At 44.8% G+C, this 8,796-nt stretch overlaps 1 long non-coding RNA gene across 6 annotated transcripts; it reads right to left on the bottom strand.

The window, feature by feature from the left end:
- Positions 1–900: 900 nt before the first annotated feature.
- Positions 901–4,942, bottom strand: LOC125554738. Of its 6 annotated transcripts, none has more exons than XR_007304437.1 (7): positions 4,526–4,930; positions 4,218–4,361; positions 4,086–4,119; positions 3,081–3,240; positions 2,895–2,983; positions 2,582–2,793; positions 950–2,474 (listed from the first exon to the last, which is right to left on the bottom strand). It is a non-coding gene; the product is annotated as an uncharacterized LOC125554738 (long non-coding RNA). The 6 variants fall into 6 exon arrangements; XR_007304439.1 differs by lacking the exon at positions 4,086–4,119 and having other exon boundaries at positions 950–1,868; positions 2,310–2,474; positions 4,526–4,928; XR_007304440.1 differs by lacking the exon at positions 4,086–4,119 and having other exon boundaries at positions 950–1,863; positions 2,310–2,474; positions 4,526–4,928.
- Between the last annotated feature and the right edge of the window lie 3,854 nt (positions 4,943–8,796).

Raw genomic sequence — 8,796 nt, 5'->3', positions numbered from 1 at the left:
CTAACCTTTCTTGAACTCTATTGAAGTGCTGGCGGTTTTTTATATTATTTTGTCGGCGTGTTTATTTGCATTGGTGGTGATCTTTGATGCCAATGTATGTAATCTACTATCTGCTTGTGCTTTATTATCATAGTAGAGAACTTTAATGCCCAGTGGATGTAATATGCTGTAATTTGTTTATTGTATAGTCTAGGTTTTTTCTTATTCACGATGTTGCAGTTATTTTACTGTATATATATCCTGTCTTCGCAGTAAACCGGCCAAACCATACAATTACGGTACATAATCGGGCCGTCATGCAAATCACTATGTATGATCTGCATCATGGGCCTAGTCATCTTGATCTGTTAACATGCCTAAATGTAAACTGGCCCACTAGTAGATTCGGGCCTTTAGTAGGCCGAATAAACCGTCGTCCCTATTTTCTCAAGAAAACTCAATGAGCTTTTAGTAGGCTAAAAAGTAGGTTGGGTCTGAAACGTGCCGAACAGCTCACGGGCCGACAGCAAGCCGAAATAAACCCCGGCCCAAAAGCATAGTGTCTAGTTGACGGGCCGAATTTGATATGGGCCATAATTTAGCCCAAAGCCTCTTAAAGTGTCAGTAGTTCCATATTTGGTTTCAGAGCACAAATTTGTATTCCTGTCAGGAATTTCAGAACTTAGCTTTTGAGTTTTATACAAACAGATTCTCTTGTTGCAGCAGCAGAAGTGTAATTGTACTCAAGTGTGGAGCACACATCATCATTATTCTGAGCTGGTTGAACCTTTGTTTTAGACTATCTTTTTTCTGGTTTTATGCCATGACGCTACTGTTTGCGTCATTCTGTTATCTTTTGATAACCATATACACTCTAGGCCATACCAAAAAAACACAGCATCATCAGTTTGGACTAAGATGAGCAATACAAATCTTTCATGAGATCGTGTGGTGCTCAAACAAATGTACAGACATCAGACAACAACATTGAGTACTCATACAGGCATACACCATGTGTAACTATTAACAAATGGGAGTGTAGTGCTCCAATTCCTTAAGAAGCAAAGGCTGTAAGTTATAGAAAGTTGGCAGTGATTTAGTCCAAGCATCCAGAAATGAACTAAATCATTATTAGGTACATATAATGAGAAGAAAAATAAAAATTGTAACAGTTAAGTATTAACATGAGGGTATAAAAATCCAAGAACTAATAGCTCTCTTGGGCCACTGCCAGATTATTATTTTGTTCTAGAGTATTTCCAGATTTGTCGGCACGGCCTTGGGCCATTATCATATCCTGACCTTGTTGTGTTTAATGCCTACATTTAGGTTATCGTCTGAAATCTGTCACCAGCAACAAGGCTACAAAAGGCTCTGCATTGGGGTATCATCAATTTTCACAAGAAAACCTAGAAAAAATAGAGTTTGTAAACAGAGCAGTCTGTCGATCAATGTTCGACAGTGATCAAGAATGCATAGTTAGGAGAGTTCCAAGAGGAAACAGAGTCCTGGAAATTTGCAAGGCTCTCTGTAGTTTGGGACAGCAAAAACAAAACATATGCCTCTCATATAATTTGTTTTGTTCAATTTAAAAACGTATCTTCAATCATGGAAATAGATAAATTGCCATAGGCATACTCCCAAACTATGTGTGCCTCACAGAAGAGGCTCGACAAGAGTCAAAACATATGAACAACGATGACCGGAGCATCTGCATGATTTTAATAGAAGGCACGAGAATAGAAAGTATAGCTCTGCATTTACCTTGCATTATGATGCCACACAATTAATACAAATTAACTGAATTAAAAAAATCAAGGCAACATACTTCTTTCAGTGGTTGTAGCATACACATTGGGGTTGGTCTCTAACAGAGCACGTGAACTGAACTAACAAAGTTGAAATAAGATGAAGTCAATTAGCAAAACCATGTTTTATCAGGGTGATAATAAAGATACAAATTTGACCTCAACGATGATGTAAGCCCTCACATATATTTTATGGCAGTTTAGTATTATGTTTCCCTTCTGGGATAATGGAAGGTAAATATCTTGTCCCGGTATTATGCATACATCTAGTATGACTCTCAGCCATGCTTTTCTCATGAACAGATTGTTGCTAGATAATATCCAAGTCTAGAATCTAGATTTAGAAGATGAAACAGAGGTAGAAATAGTAGGAAATGCTTTTGACAGTTCACACCAACAGAGATTCATGTACACCATGGTTGCTTATAAACTGATTCATACCATAGTCCACCCAATTGCAGATATAGGAAAAAGATTGGAATTGTTGTAACTCGAGTGACGGTTCAACTGACATAGACATACCTTGCCTGGACACTGAGACTGTCGGGATAGATGAGATGAGGGCAGTGACAAATATCAAGGATGTGAACAATTGCTGCTTGCAAGGCACATGGATGGTGGGCGTCGAGATTGTAGGCCATGCTTGTGTTCACCTCACATCACAGTGTTGCACCTTCCTGGATCAACCTGTATGACACATGTGCAATGCAACACAAATTGATATGACATGAGATAGCGGAAAAAAATCAATCGCTAGTTCAAAAATCCTAGAAGAATTCAAGCACATCACCTACATCTTTCTTGCCGATATTCATGGTCTTCTCCTGCAACACGCTGAGGTCGTTGACGCTCCACCGCATAAATTGTGGGATGACGAATAGCGACATCATCATGAAAAAGACTCCAGGCAACAACATGGTCGTGGTCATTCCATCGGGGGCGTTTCTAAGGACATGATATCACACCAACTGGTACTACACTTTTCGTGAAAAAGTTTGGTAGCACACTTTGTTGAGAATCATGTATCAACACAAATCTTATCAGTATAGGAGCCGAGGTGGAAGATCATATATGTATCTATGATTGTGTATATCTAACATTACATACAATGGAAGTGCATCCAATGAGGCATAGACGAAAAGATGGGTGTCGTGGCTGTCAGGAAAGGCGGTGGGGGCTGGAAGTTGCCAAGCTAACTGCAGAAAATTTGGATGGTATTAACTGGCAGACATCATCAAATGGTTGATTTACTGAAGAAAACAAGTTCCCAAAAATCATATCAGTGGTGGCTACCTGTCTAGGCTCCGGGGTCCTCAACAGCAGGCAGCGCTGTGCGGCTGCACTCTGACAGGGCACTTGGCGTAGCACTGCTCATCGGACCAGGCAACATGCATGGTAGGCGAGCTCTTTCTCCACTTCTGTAATATACACCCTCATGGAACCTTTTTCTTCTCTGAAATAAATGGTGCATCAGTATTATACTCTCTCTGGAAACATTGTAAAACTGAAACTATGGTCTATGCTGTCAGTCAAAAAATGTTGTAAATTGTGTCAGTCGCGCGCATCAATCCAAGCAAACAAAGACCTCCCATAAAAAGGCAAACAAAGACCTTAAGAGCAATGAAACTCTTTGTTGTCTAAAATCAAAAGATTGAATCTGCTCTGCATCGTGATTTATTTTGAACTGTACTGAAGAATCATATAGAGGACTTGTCCTTGCAGCATGACTTTTAAAGTTGGAATCCTTGCAGCACAGCTAATTAATCCCAGACTATAGAGTGAACAGCAGTACAAATTGGTGAGACCTAATAACATCTAGAAATTTTATCTCCCCTGCAATGTCTATGGCGCTTTCATTCGCTATCAATTCCAGGAGTACACACTGCAGTGGTCAATAGGCTGTAACATGAGAGTCCTTTGCGTTGAAATGATCCTTGTCTAGTTGAACCAAGTCACTGAATTCTCTGAAACACGTCATCCCAGCGTTCCCATGCATACTTCCGAAATTAAGAACAACCGGGAAATATAAAGTATTCGGAGCTGCAAATTTCTTTACCCAGCAAAAATCTAGATATTGTATATTTTATAACAGACATCCATGCTAGCGTTACAAAGTACAGCCACCATACAAACAAAATATGGACAGTGAACAGTATCATCTCCAAGCAAAATATACAGTCAGCTACTTCACCATGTTTTTGTTTCAGCGGGTTATGTTTACTCATTACTTTCATATTGCCTAGAAACCAAAGTAAGAAATGTTCTCTTGGTAGAATAACGATTTTCCAGATACCATACCTGAGTTGATAACAATATGTGACAAGTGAGACGCCTTGAGGCCAAAACAGAGTCAAGTAGAGCAAGTTTGCATCAACAAGAGAGAAACATAAGCAATCAGGCCAAGGCGAATCAGCAAGGACAAGTTCCAACCTAGGCCAATAATGGTAGACCGGGCGGCGGCGAGGGAGTGAATCGAGGCTCTCATAGTGGCCCAATAGTTTGATGCAGATTGGTAGCACCTGTGTGAACAGGATAAGCTTCTGGTGCTCCTGCAACAGCTCCGACATGTAGTGGCTGCGGCGGCACCGATGCCATCCAATCCGACGACACAGACGGGCACAGAAAACAAAGGCAACCAATTCAGCGAGACCGCCCACCCAGAAAAACGCACCAAAGAACCAATTTTTCTTAACCAGAGAAGAAGGCGAGACCCAATCTCAGCCGCCGTCCGTCCTTACCTTCCTATGGACCTCCTGGGAGAGAAGCAGTCGTCCGCGTTGTGCAGGCCATCCATCGAGCGTCGCACCACGGGCCCCGCCGCTCGGTACCCAGCCCGCACGGCCGCACGGAACTCCCGCACCGGCGGCAGCCCCAAGGGGCCTCCAAGTCGATGCTCGACTCGGCACGGGGAGGGGCTGGCCCCGAGGAGCGGGGAGCTAGCAAATCCGTCAGCCAGGAGCTGGGCGGCGCCCTCCATCATCGCCGTCGTTTAGGGAGGGACACGGTCCCAATCGAGGCGGTGTGGGGCGGGCGGCGCGGGGCAGGAGGTGGCGGCAGGAAGGAGGTGTATATGGGATCGAGGGGCAGGGTCGTGCGAGGCGCTGGTTGCTTTTCTTCTTCTTTTCTCTCGTCGGTACCTGTTCGGGTCTGGCTTATGAGGCTGAGGCCCAAGTGGCAACGCTTTAGCCATGTGAGACGATCTCACGGCAAGGTCCACGTAGTAGTGCGGGATAGATCATGTACGTACGAAAATTTTGCGACGTGGTTCCCAAATTAGTACCACCTTGCATATATGTTTTAAATTCAAAGTGAAAACGTAAATTGACAGGAAAAAAGCGTATTGTGATGGTGAACCCACAGAGTCAATCCGTGCTTTATTATTATATAGGGATAGATGTGTGTATATGTATGTGTGTATGTATGTATGTATGTATGTATATGTGTTATGTCCTCTACAGCATTCATTTATAGCTATGTCTTCAAGTTGTCATTTTCTGCACTAAGTGAATGTGATCAGACCATAATCCCTTATGTGCTCATCTCTCCTACTCTCTCTAAATCTTCATATGCATTCTATTGACATGTGTTGATTGTCTTCATTGTGTCCTTGTCAGTCAAAGATTAAGAGATAAACATTTAAAAGGCTTTTATTATCCTTATCCTTTTGCCTGAATCCAGAGAAGTCAGAATGACCACCCGGCAAACCAGGCGCGTGTGGGGTCATGGCACAACATTTAAGTTGTTGCATGTGTGCCATGTGGTGCTCAGATGTGAACTGCTAAGGGTAGCTGAGTAATTACACTATGCTGCCCCCTTCCTTATAAATACCCAGCCCCCTGCGGTCATTAATACTTACTCCCCTCATGTCTTGCTCAAACCCTAGCGCCGTCGCTAGCTTCCGTCGTCGCCGGAGACAAAACGCTTCACTGCCGCCACTTCTCCATCGTTGTCGTCACGCTGGCCGCGGACATCTTCCTCCCGCCGCCGCCGTAGGTGTCTTCCGCCTCCAAGTTAGGGGGCGGGAGATTGGACTGCTCGGCCTCCTTCCATGACTCGTCAAGCAGTTCATGTATGTTCTAGAGCGATAACTAAAAGTCTATTTTACTGCATGTTTGATCCATTAAAACTTTCTATATCTTCAGAAAGTTGTTTCTTCAATTCCAAATCTGGATCTTCCATACTATAGCATATCATAACCTACAAGTACTTTCACTTATGCTTCACAACTAGTTAGATTCTTCACTTGTACTTATTCATGGACTCGTACAAATCTGGAACCAACTCATATCAATAAGTGAATGTCTTTGCGCTATGAGGTCAATGTCTTCAAACTGATTTATCTTCAAAATCCTCTGAGAATGCATATGACCTCTTCCCCTTCCCTCGCATCTCTAATGCTATCACAGGTACATGTTCATGGGAGAGTCACTTGGTTCTCATAGTCTGCATTCATTTGCAGAGTTCTTACAGCATCATACGAAGTCACATGAAGCCAGTTCTTGTCTGACAAGCAGAGCGAAGCCTAACACTATTGTGAAGCCCTTCAGTCTGAAGCCAATGGCCAGTGGCAAATTTGCAAAGAAGGATGACAGACAGTACCATGATAACACTGCAAAAGACCTACCACCAGATCTCTATGAATTGTACAATTCTGATCCTGAAGAGAGCTATGGTGAGCGCCAATCTCGAGTCCAATGGATTTGAAGATATTGGGCAGAGCAGTGATTCCTGTACCACTTTGTGACTCCAGAGTATGCAGACAAGAACGCTGTGAGGCCACCCTGGGCTGATATTGTATACAGAAAACTTCACCCAAGGACCAAAGCTGAAGCCACTGAGAGAGGCTTCTTTCCATGCATGGTCATAGCAGAGAATGCCGACCCATCCAGTCTTCGATGGTGTCATGAGGATGATCTGTTTGAAGCCAATCTACAATTTGCTAAAGCTTTAGCAGCTCGAAAAAAGAAGGACTTTGGGATTGACTTCAACCCAGGTCCAGTGCACTAAGGCCCGATGGCAGTCGCGAGGCCGAACCAAATCTTATTGGCCCCTTTGATGACTTCGACACATTTCTGGCACATTGTGCAGCACAGAGGGCAAGCATTGAAGAAGCTACTGACGCTGAGGAACAAACTGCAGCTCCAAAGCCCCTGAAGCATGTAAAGAAGCCAAAGGATTCAAAGACTTCTGCTGCACCAAAAGCTTCAAGAGTGAATCCATTGAAATCTGCACCTCCTGAATCAAGTGTGCAGTCTGAAGACTTGTTTGGTACCTCTATGAAGATTAAGAAGATATCAGGGCAAGGCCTTACTCCAGCAAGCATCATGCGCCATGATGAAGATGTAATTGATCTATCCAGTGATGAAAACCTTGCTGGTGATGCCCTTGAGCTGCTGATCAAGAGCAAGCAGGAGGCTGAAATATTCAGAGATTTTCCTCTGTTTGATGTTGATATTCAGAACAACTTCATCAATGAATGGTTTGAAGACACTTCCCTTACCATTGATGATTTGCAGCTTCCCATTGGCATCAGTGTGACGTTCAAGGGTTGTATTGCAAAGGAGCTTGCCATTGCTCAAAAGGTCATTGAGCAGAAAAACAAGATTGACCATGAAAATGTTGTCTTCAAGAAGCACATGGCCAAGCTCAGCGTCAGTGATGTTCAGAACTTGAAGATGATGATGGCAGATCTCAAGGATGAGTCCCATAAGTGTCATGATGAAGACAAGGGCTCCCGAGAGCGCCTCAAATATCATGTTGAGAAATGTCTCCAGGCTCACAATGAATCCTTGGAGAGAAAAGCACTTGGGCATCCAGACATTGACCCCAAGTTGGCTGCTAAGAAGAAGAAACCAACGCAAGATGAAGCTGAGTCTCAAAGGCAGGAAAGGCCAAGCATTGTCTTCCCAGTCAGCATGATTGGCATGAAGCCAAAGGTCCCATCAACAACTTCTGAGAGGAAGAAGACGAAGCAGGCTGAGGCTGAAGCTAAGAAGCGTAAAAATCAAGAAGCCTCTGATGCCCCTCCATCATAGAAAAGGCTGAAAACAAAGCCATCTAAAGCTTCAAGAAGGACTCAAGTGCAAACTACCTCATCTGCTCCTGAAGAGCCGCTGCTAGTTGAGCCCGTCTCTGTTGCCTTACCAAGTGTCAGATTTCGGGTTCCGCAAACCCTTGAGAGGTTCGAACTCTAGGGTGCGTGCGAAGAACTCAACCTCCCCAGCCTTCCTACTTCGCCAATCTCATGGCCTAGCTCGATGAACTCAAAGGAAAAGGGGACGCGACAGTTTAACCAGGTTTGGGCCACCTTGCGGTGTAAAACCCTACTCCTGCTTTGTGGTGTATTGGCCTCGAGGGGCTGAGGATGAACTAGTACAGTGTGAGAACAACCTCAGGAGGAGGAGTGTTCTTGGGCTCGAGCAAGCTGGTCAGGGAGGGTATGATCTGAATGATCTGTCCCCTTCTATGGTAGTGGCTAGGTCCTATTTATAGTGGCCTTGGTCCTCTTCCCAAATGAAGGTGGAAGGGATCCCACAACGGCCAAATTCAAAGGGAGACAACTAGTACATGCTATCCTGACAAAAGTAGTCTTCGCCTGCAAAAGCCTCTGGTCGTGATGCCGTGGTGGGCTGGATGATGACCTCTGCCCTGCCGTCCTGGCGGTCTTGGTCTTCTTGCACCGGAATGGAAACCTTTGGTTGATTCCTCGGGACTCTGCGCATGTGCTTGCCTCCTTAGCACCAAAGAGGAAACTGGTACTCTGCGCCCGCTGGCGCCCGCCTGGCCTTGGTTATCATGGCTCACGTCATCCGAACCTCGCAAGGTGAGGCTTGCATAGAAATCTCCGCTCCTCGGGAGCCAGCCTGAGGTGGCTGCTCCTTGTGGAGGTCATGGTGTCGTCTGCCTCGCGTGGCTTGGCCCCTCGCGTGGGTCTTGTGTTGTTGATGCCAAAGCTGGGCCGTACCAAGCCGTCGGTGGAGCCACGCCATGGGCCGCAGGCAGGCAAGTC

The sequence above is a fragment of the Triticum urartu genome, chromosome 1, assembly GCF_003073215.2.
Source record: "Triticum urartu cultivar G1812 chromosome 1, Tu2.1, whole genome shotgun sequence".
Classification (NCBI taxonomy): domain Eukaryota; kingdom Viridiplantae; phylum Streptophyta; class Magnoliopsida; order Poales; family Poaceae; genus Triticum; species Triticum urartu.
This window is presented reverse-complemented; position numbering and strand designations above follow the sequence as displayed.